Raw genomic sequence first — 10,529 nt, forward strand, 5'->3', positions numbered from 1 at the left:
ATTCAAACCATCCACAATCGATAATACGTTGGAAGTAGGTATTAAGGGAAGACTGTCATGAAGCTGGTTTGTAGATGTCCAAGGTAGTGGACATAGAAAGAGTTGCTACAACATTCATGAGTGCTCATAAGTTCTGAGTATTGGATTAAACCCACGCTCATTTGACTCACTTCATGGATTTTATCACGAGTGATCATGAGACGATAATATCTTATATTCTTCAAACCTAGAGATATGAGTTGTTGCCTATGAGTTGGTTATACATTGATTGTACAAAAACGCATTGGTAACTCGATGTTATAAAACGTTCCTTTGTGTATGATTCAACAAGTAGTAGAACAAGCATATGAGTCAAAGTTTATCCATTCTTTTTACCCTGAAAGGGATAAAAGCGATATTTATGGGCCCCTCGATGATTTAGTGATGACACCCCGAAGTGCTTGGCCAAGCGTGGACTGATTTGATTTGTTCAATTAGTCAGTCGTCATAAATCGGAAATCGGGAAACAACAAATGGACAGAGAGAATGATTATAATCCATGTCTCAGTCCATATGATATCTAGAATGGAGGAATATATGATCCCTTATCTAATGGACGCGTCATTGATTTGTTCAGAGTTCGACAGCGGCTTTTAAGAGCTACGATTGCTAGTCGGGTTTTGGAGTCATACGCAATAATAGTTTTAGACTTATCCAAGTGGGAGACTGTTGGATTAGTGTCTAAGCCCATAACTATAATCGGTATGTAGTTGACCCGATTTGGCATGGTCCATTTGGGTTGCATGGCATCGGAACAATTTGGATTGACTTTTGTGAGAAAAGGATATTTATGATTTGTTAATATATTATAAGTTCTAATATATTAATATGAAATCATATTATTTAATTAGTATTGATCAAGAATTAATTTGTAATTAATTTTGTGATCAAAAGGAGACTAATTAAATATATGGGGATTGATTGTGTAAATCATTCATTCTTATATATGTGGGCTTATGATCCATAATTCTTCATGTTGGGCTAAACCCATGGAGTAACCCATGGATACTCCATGGAGGTTTTAACCCATGGAGCATGAAGAATATGGAAAGACATGAGTTACATGGTGTAACCCTAATAGCCACAATATATAAGGATCCCATGGCTCAAGAAATTGGCACTAAGGTGTGTGCACATGAGGGCTAGCCGATTTGAGCATAATAACTCCTCTCTCAAGTTATTCCAAGTTGTTGGTGGTGTTGTGTGAACCATTTGAGGTGTCACACTTGAGGCACTAGGCTCTTAAGCTCCATGGAATCAAGCTACAACAAAAGGTATGTATTCTAACTTGTTTATTACCCATGTATCAAAGATTGTATGCTAGTTAGGGTAATACCTTGGAAACTTCAAGTTTGCATGTATAATAGAGAAAATATAGATCCAAGGTATTTAGGGTTGCATGTACACCATAGGAGTGTTAGAATGCTCAAAACCCTTCAGTGGGTTAAATTTTAACTTTTAAAATTCTAAGGGTTTAATCTTGGAATTAAAGTATTCATGAGGGGAAACTTTACAAATTCCAAAACTTGAGGGAAAGTTTTGAACTATTCAAAAACTTTTGGATTTTCATAACTTATGAGTTTAATTATGGTTTTAAAAAACTTTAATGAAGAGACTCTTGAACATCCATAACTTGAGAACAAGTTATGAAGTTCATAAAACAAAAAGACTCTTCAACTTTGTAACCTTTGCATTTTAATGAATCTTTAAAAGAAATGACTTTTGGTAATCCATAACTTGAGGAAAAATTATGGACTCCATTAAAACCGGAACGGCGGAAACGTTCGGGGGTGGAGGACGTCATGTACAGTATCACAACAATGCAAAGTAGTAAACAAGCAACAACATCATCCATTGCATTAATAATATAATTTAATACAGGTGTGTTCTGTCAAGTTTTATAGACACCAAAAATATACATCAAAATAAAAGATGAGTCTTGAACGAGCTCCATCTTCTCAAAAACCTGGCTCCGGTACCTGTCTACTGGCGACCTGAGAATACAAGTTATTTTGAAAGAGTTTATCAGCTTTAAAGCTGGTGAGTTCATAAGTATATTAGTGTCTGTATTTGTATGAAAGTGTTTGTAAGTCTGTAATGTATAAGTTTTGTAAAAGTTTGTAATTGTTTGAACTCTCCTAGAAAACCCTATGTTTCCTACTAAAAGTAGCCTTCTACCAAGGCATCTAGTATCTGTGTGTGTGTCTCTTGTAAGAGTGTGTATTTTCCCAAATCTGACTATCATTAACCAAAAATATAGTTTTTACATTATTGTTTATTGTGTGAATATCACAAAGTAAATGTAAAGGGAAAATGATATAGTATTGTAGTGTTGTATTAAGTAACTACTGTTGTACTAATTACTTTAAACCAATTGTTATTTAAAGTACCATGTGATCGGCCTGTATCCTGCTACCGACTCTATAGAAAAACGACGATGTAAGACGTCGTAAGAAATGACGTTTGGCACCCGTAGACTTGCAAGTCCCACTGTAGCGAGCAGCAAGGTGTAGGATAGTCAATCCAGTATAGATCTATACACAAACTCATACTCTCCCCATTTAAGGAGATTCTGGATACAAAACGGGTCATGACAGGTAGTGTCATGCCCCCGTTAAGTGGCGCACAGAACTGTAAGTAATGTATATGTATATGTATATGTATGTGCTAGTTGTATTGTGTGTTCTTTCTCTGTCTAGCATGTATGTTTTGTTTCTCATCACTGTGTATTATGTTTGTTTCTCATCACTATGTATTATGTTTGTTTCTCATCACTATGTATTATGTTTGTTTCTCATCACTATGTATTACTCATGAATGAACTGACTCCTTGTATGTTTCATTGTTCTAGTTATAGTATCTTCCTAAACTATACCTATTATAGTTTACTGGTAATGTTGTTTGTGTATATGAACATGTTTGTATACCTTTGCTACCCAAAGGCATTGAACTGAATGAAAGAAGTAACCTTTTATATCTACACACATATACATGATATATAACTAGGATTCAAACGACCTTCGGACAAATAACCTGAATACCCTAAGTCTACAACCAAACAAGGAACAGGAAGTAAGGTGAGCTATCAGTCCTAAGTCCTTTCAATCCTACTTATATAACTATATCTATATAGATACACAGAATATAAGTTAAAAGAGTTTAAGTAAAAGTATTTAACATGTAAAAGAGTTTGATAAAAGCATTTGGTATGTAAAAGAGTTTGTAAGACAGTTTGAAGTAAAACAGTTTGGTAACACAGTTTGAAAAGTAAGAAATCCACTTGTTTGGTAGTTATTAATCACATGTGATTGATATAATAACTATAATTGTTCAACTTGTATTCCCCCCCCCCCCCATAAAAGCATTTAAAAACATTTAAAAGGTTAATTAAGGGGTATGAACTCACCTGTAGTGAGTGGTTTGGATGAATTGATGATATAGGATTGCTAGGTGTCAAGTGAAGACTTGTACACACACAATGATCCTAATTAACATATAATAACACATATATGTATCCAATTAGTCTTTAAACAACTAATAAACAAAGTTAAGACATCCTAGGACATGTAAAACACCTTATTTAAGTGCTATAAGTCCTAAGGATTGCATCTAAGTGTTGTAGGACATTGCTATTGAGTTTAGGGTTCAAGGGGACCCTTTATTGGAGTTTACGGTTTTGTGACCATAACTCATTGAGTTTACGGTCGTAAACCCATGAGTTTACGGCCGTAAACTCATGTTTCTTTGACCATTTTGTGTTTTGAAGCCTTAAAGATCACAAGAAGCATTCCTACTTCATGTTTAAGCCTTAGGAAGAGATTAGGGCACCATTTCACTCCTTTTAGGAGTTTACGGTCCTTGGACCATTTCCCTTTGGGTTTACGGCCGTAAACCCAAATGGTTTATGGTCTTTTGATGTTTTCAAGTACTAAGCACATCAAGGAAGGGATCTAGGCTAGTTTCCAAGGCTTAGAAGGGACTAGGGCACACTTTGGCACCCTTTTTGGGGTTTACGGTCCAAGAACATCTTGGACCGTAAACACCTTTGATCCTTGGTTTCTTGGGTGTTTTCTTGATGTTTAGAAGTGTAACAAGCTCTATAATACTCTAGGATAGAAGTACTTACTAGGTAGAAGCTTGAAAAGGTGCTAAAAGTCCAAGAACACTAGTGTGTGTTCTTGGTGTTCTTGGGGAAACTTGAAGATCTACACTTTTGGAATGATTTCACGGATGGAATCATGTTAGATCACTAGATTAAGGTATATATCAACTTATTAGGGTAAGAAACACTTACAAGTTGAAGATCTTGAAGAAATGTTGGATGATACTTGAGAGAGAATTGAGATTTGGATCTTGAAAATGTGAAAAATGGTAAAATATGACTAAGTGTCATATTTATACCCCCTTTTAGGGTTTACGGCCGTAAACACCTTTGTTTAGGCCGTAAACTCCAAACTCTTGGAGTTTTGGAATAATATTGTTGCACAATAAACCCTAGGGCATCCTCTCTCCTGTTATCTCCTGAAGTACTAATCTTAAAATACTCAAACTTATTCCAAAAAGCTTGAAAATTAGCAGAAACAGTTTTGACTCCTATTGAAGTGAATGGTTGTACAGAATAGAAATTTCGGGTTGTCACATATGAACAATCATATCAACAACTTCAAGAATCATATAAACACATATAAAACTTGAAATTTTGATAATAACCTTGAAATTGGTCTACCATAATCATTACCACATCAAAAAAAAAAATAGGTTTTATAAGTCCAAAACAGCTTAGGGTAATGATTCTAGTCCAATTTCAGCCAAAAACATCGAAAATCTGCAAACTGGAAGGCCAACTCGTCGAGTTCTATAAAGAACTCGTCGAGTTCATGCTTTAACACATGAACTCGTCGAGTTTTTTAACTGTTGGATTAGATGTCTAAGACCATAACTTTTATTGGTATGTATTCGACCCGACTTGGCATGGTCCATTTGGGATGCATGGCATCGGAACAATTGGATAGACAAAATGAGAAAAAGGATACTAGTGATTTATATTAATATATTATAAGTTCTAATATATGAATATGAAATCATATTATGTAATTAGCATTGATCAAGAATTAATTTAGAATTAATTTAGTGATCAAAAAGGAACTAATTAAATATGGACTCTTATATATGTGGTGGTCCAAGTTCATTTAGGTTGGGCTAAGCTTTCATGGATAATCCATGGAGTGTTTAACCCATGGATCCTATGGAAATGAAAGGTCATGGGTATTAGGGTTTACATGAATGTAACCCTAATCCTCCACACTATATAAAGAGGTCCCTAGTTCATGAAATGAGCACTAGTGTATATACACAAGAGGGCAAAACCGATTTGGTGCAAGTATCCTTATTCTCTAGTTATTCCAAGGGTTCTTGGTGTTGTATGAACCATTTGAGGTGCAACACTTGAGGCACTAGGCTCTTAAAGGTTCAAGACTTCAAGCTTCATCAAAAGGTACGTCATTCTACTAAATTATTTTATTGTATATACTTCATTGTATGCTAGTTAGGATGAAACGTTGGAATATTGAATATTTGCATGTATAATAGAGAAAACATAGATCCAAGGTTTATAAGGTTGCATGTACACCATAGGAGTGTTAGAATGCTCAAAACCCTTCAGTGGTATCAGATCCTAGGCTTGTTTTCAATTATACTTGATGCTATTTGCAAGAAAAATCGTTTTTTTGGAATCTGCCAGTTCACCACGAGGTGGTAAAATTTACCACGAGGTAGTGACTGTTCAATGAAAAAAAATAGTTTTTTGGCCTGTTTTGGATTAGAATCATTACCACAAAGTGTTTTTGTTCATAAAACTTGATTTTGATGTTATGGTAATGTTTATTCTCATCCAAATAAATGATAATTGTCAAAGTTTCAAGACTTGTTTTAGTTTATGTGCTTAGCTAAGTTCTTGAAAATGGTTGATATGGTTGTTCATACACTTATGAGTTTTGGTAGATCATAGGAATTATTTGCAAATTGGTTCTTAGTTAATTCTTGATCTAAATGTTTTTTAATGGAGTCCATAATTTGTCCTCAAGTTATGGATTACCAAAAGTCATTTCTTTTAAAGATCCATTAAAATTCATAGGTTACAAAATTGAAGAGTCTTTTTGTCTTATGAACTCCATAACTTGTCCTCAAGTTATGGATGTTCAAGAGTCTCTTCATTAAAGTTTTTAAAACCTTAAGTAAACTCATAAGTTATGAAAATCCAAAAGTTTTTTAATAGTTCAAAACTTGCCCTCAAGTTTTTGGAATTTGTAAAGTTTCCCCTCATGAATACTTTAATTCCAAGTTAAGCCCTTAGAATTTTAAAAGTTAAAATTCAACCCTTATACTATTATAATATTAATAGTTAATAGTTATATATATGTATAAGAACAAAGTTAGTTTTACCGTTAGTAGGCCTCATTCACGAAGCCGGTCTATAAGGGGGGTATAAGGTTACTGCCTATAAAATGGCAGTTTAATGGGTGTCCACTCTCACCCACCGCTTCCTTGACTGATGGAGGGTCGTTAGTCGAACGGGTTTGACAGGACTATAATTCTCCCTTCATTAAAAGTATTAATGATAAATACTAAGTAACTAAACACTTATGAATTCCCAATCTTAGTTACTTAGGAAAATGTGAATTTGGTGCTAACCCATGAAATTACACTTTGCACTTTGCTTAAGTCGATTAGTGGAGCGCGTGTGGTTAACCGACACACTAACTTGATTTAACAAGGTAGGCAAAGGGTAACTTAATGTTTAGCATAGGATCGGTGGAGCGCGTGTGGTTAACCGGCACATCGATTAAGTGATAAATATTAAGGATACCAAGTATATTTGCATGGTTATTCACACCTTGTTTTGTGATCCTCGGCATCCCAGTCACAAAACTTGAGAGGGCACAATCGAGATTGAAACATGCCATTGAAAATTCAATGAATCTCAAAAGATCTAGGAGTTTCAAATCCAAGTAAAACCTAATAAATTATTTCGTTTTTCATAGTGGAAATTGGTGAATCGTCATTCGCCTACCTTCAAATATTTTATAGCTTGGATTACGGCATCCCTCTTCCAAGTTATAAAATATTGTGTTGGGTCCTAGCCTTAATATTTAATATTGGGTGTTATATTAAGGACTTAAACCAACTAACTTGAATATCTCCCATTGTAGATGTCTGGTTCAGACAACTATGATCTTCTCAAATCCCTTGGAACAAGCTTTCCTAATGAAGATGATATCCCGCGACTGGTTCATGGAAATCATATTTCTCTTCCTCCACTTCCTCCAATTATTCTCCCTGACTCACAAGCTCGGAGACTTGAAAAGTTCAAGATCACTCAAGCCCTGCTTGCAATGAAACATAAAGATGGAAGACCTGTGTGCACTCATGTCTTAGGAATGAAGTCACACATTGACAGGTTGAGAATGTTGGGTGTCGTTGTCTAAGGAAGTTGGCTATTGACTGGGTTCTTCAGTCACTTCATGAGTCGTATAGTGAGTTCATTAAGAACTACTATGTGACAGATCACAACATGACCCTTATTGATCTTACCTATTTACTTGTTGCTGTTGAATCAGAAATGTTTTGGCGCACTGGAAAAGTAAATATTGGTAGAAGGTCTATTTCTCAAACTTCCATGGACATTGACAATGGTAACATTGGAAGTCCAGAAAAGCTTTCCACTACAAGAAAAATGATATTTAGAGACGACAAATGTCGTCTCAGAAAGCATTAATGTCGTCACTAAAAACCTATAGTGAGGACTGTGGTCGCTAATGGTGTCCTCGCAATAGCTCTGTCGCTAAAAGTTTCTTCTACGACGACATCGGTGTCTTCGCTGAATGTAATAACTATTAGCGATAAATGTTTCTCTAAAAGAAAAAAATGATTTTTTATTTAATTAATTTTAGAGAGTAAAAGTTGTCTCTAAAGGTAATTAATTATTTTAAAAAAACAACTTTCATAGATGATTAGCTATTACTAAAATACATAAAATAATTTACGAAATTATGTTGTTTTTTAAAAAAAAAATCATTAATATTGATAAACATCAAATTAATACAGAATCCATAATTCCAAATTACAAAACACAGTAAATCAATATCATAATCCAATTTAGCCATAAATCCAATAAATCAATAGAACAACATGAAGTTTAATAGACAAACTATCTTTATTCATATTTTTATCATCATAAACCCCATAACACCATCGACATTTTGTTTTTCTTTTCTGATGTTTTCACCGATATGTGTATTTTTTTTTCCTGTTTTGTTTATTGGGAAGTCGATCTGAAGCTTCTTTTGCGACCCATATCATCTCCTGTTAACAGCAAAAAAAAAAATCATCATGCTTTGTTATGTAGACAGGATGATTTAGTCCAGTAGAAAATGGCTTGGAGATGATTTGTAAGCAACCACAAGAATAGAAACAGAGTATTGTAAAAGTAAGTCAAATTATTTTATACAAGGTATCTCTTTACCCACTTGCAGATGGTAAAACACATGCATGTGATGGTGATATTTCACTAAGTTAATGGTCAATATAACATACTACCAACTTGAGATCTAGGTTCTAAATAATATACTAACACCTGAATTGATATTAAAGCCCTTTCCTACATAACAAACGGCATACTTGAGATCTGGGTTCTATACAACTTTCACATGATGTATATAATAAAAAACATTGACATTAAATTATGACTTGTTTGTAACTTAAAGAGTATAACAATAAGTTTCAAAAGGGAAGACCATATACAATTTTCTACCTTTTTTATTCAATCACAGCAAGCCTTATACACAAACCAAAAGCAATTTGTTGTTTCAACCCTCTCCAACGATCCAATGATGACCTAATATTCGTCAAAAATCGAAATATTCGACGGATCCAATAATGTTGGTTTGTAAAGCAATATGGAGCAAATATTCGTCAAAATATATATATCAAAAACAACTTTACAAACCAAGAAATAATAAATTGCTAAGTAATCCGTCGAATTGAAGTCATCGGATGTGGTGGGTACCGAAAATTAGAGATGTCCATACTTGCCTCCCTCTTTCAGGGTAGCGACTATCAGAGAGATGCCGAAGACGAGCTAAAGAGAGACACCTGGAAGCAAAAGTATACAAGCAGGCAGGAGATCGTCGAGAAATAAATTTATAACCTAGACGGTTCTATTGTTTGGAAGAATGAGGCGATGAAAGAGTAATTTAGGGTTTGGAGAGAATTTATATTGCAAAGAAAAAATATCTGATTTATTGAAATCTCGAAAAAAGACGCGGCCAATGAAAAATTATTTCCCGCTTTTCCGTTAGAGATAGAATTTCGTCGCAGAAAAAAATAAATTTCAGATATTTCAAATAATTAATTTTTATTTTCTTTTTCAGGGACAAGAAAACGTCGCTGAATGTTTAAAAGAAAGGCGGTTCCCAAAAAAAATTCCCGCTTTCCTATTCGAGATGACTTGTTGTCGCAGATAAAAAACAATTTTCAAAATAGTTATTAGCGATGACTTTTTGTCTCTAAAAAAGCATTTTTTGAGACAACTAATGTTGTCTCTAAAATGTTCGTCTCTAAAAGACTGTTTTGTTGTGGTGTTCTCTTCCCAATGGAAAGGGATCAGCCTTGGTCAACCCGGTTGACCAAAAGGTGAAGAGAAATGATAAGTCTGTATGTCTTTATTGTCGAGAGAAGGGACATTGGAAGCGAAGATGCCCTAACTACCTGAAGGATCTGAGAGAAGGAAGAATCAAAAAGTTTGACTCTGCTTCAGGATCAAGCAAAGGGAAGGAAGCTTAATAGAAGAGTATGTTGAATCTGATCGCGAAGATGGATTTCAGTCGCATGGTTTGAAGATCGGATTCTTGAGCTACTTCTTAGGAGTTATGATAGATTGCTAGGAAATATGTAATAGCATAAGTTTTCATTTAAAATTGCATTGTAAGGAAAAGTTTTCCGCATTTTATAAATAAATAAATAAAAAATTTTACTTTATTTTATATCTCCTTGCAATGACATTTATGGAAAATTGATGTTTGTATGTTTCTAACAATAATGGAAATGTGAATTTGATTCTTTTATTTGTGGTAGTGTCTAAATTTACCAAACAAGGAAAGATTCTCATCACCCAAGTTTTCAATTGGACCGAAACTTGGAATCATGCAAGTTGTATGAAGAATGAGAATTTTCAACTTTGAAAAATTAAGACTGCTTCCTTGTTCACATGTATATGTGAGTCAAGTGAAGGTCTAAGGGATCGAGTACACATTCGTGTGCACTGGTCAAGTCCACCACAAAGATCCATAAGACTATTCTTCATGATTTACTAAAGTTTAGTAAATATGGTTATACTTACAAGTTTAAGTATAATTCTGAAACATTGGAAAAGTTTCAATGTATGACAGAACGAATGAGAAGAATCAAATTTTGCAGAAAGATAAAAGTTTCTC

General features: G+C 34.3%; 1 long non-coding RNA gene across 1 annotated transcript; it reads right to left on the reverse strand.

The window, feature by feature from the left end:
• Positions 1–8,175: 8,175 nt before the first annotated feature.
• LOC145162486 (uncharacterized) lies at positions 8,176–9,295 on the reverse strand. The gene is made up of 2 exons (XR_013739135.1): positions 8,849–9,295; positions 8,176–8,400 (listed from the first exon to the last, which is right to left on the reverse strand). It is a non-coding gene; the product is annotated as an uncharacterized LOC145162486 (long non-coding RNA).
• Positions 9,296–10,529: the final 1,234 nt, after the last annotated feature.

The sequence above is a fragment of the Lactuca virosa genome, chromosome 3 (assembly GCF_052849685.1).
Source record: "Lactuca virosa cultivar CGN04683 chromosome 3, Lactuca_virosa_CGN04683_v6, whole genome shotgun sequence".
Taxonomy (NCBI): domain Eukaryota; kingdom Viridiplantae; phylum Streptophyta; class Magnoliopsida; order Asterales; family Asteraceae; genus Lactuca; species Lactuca virosa.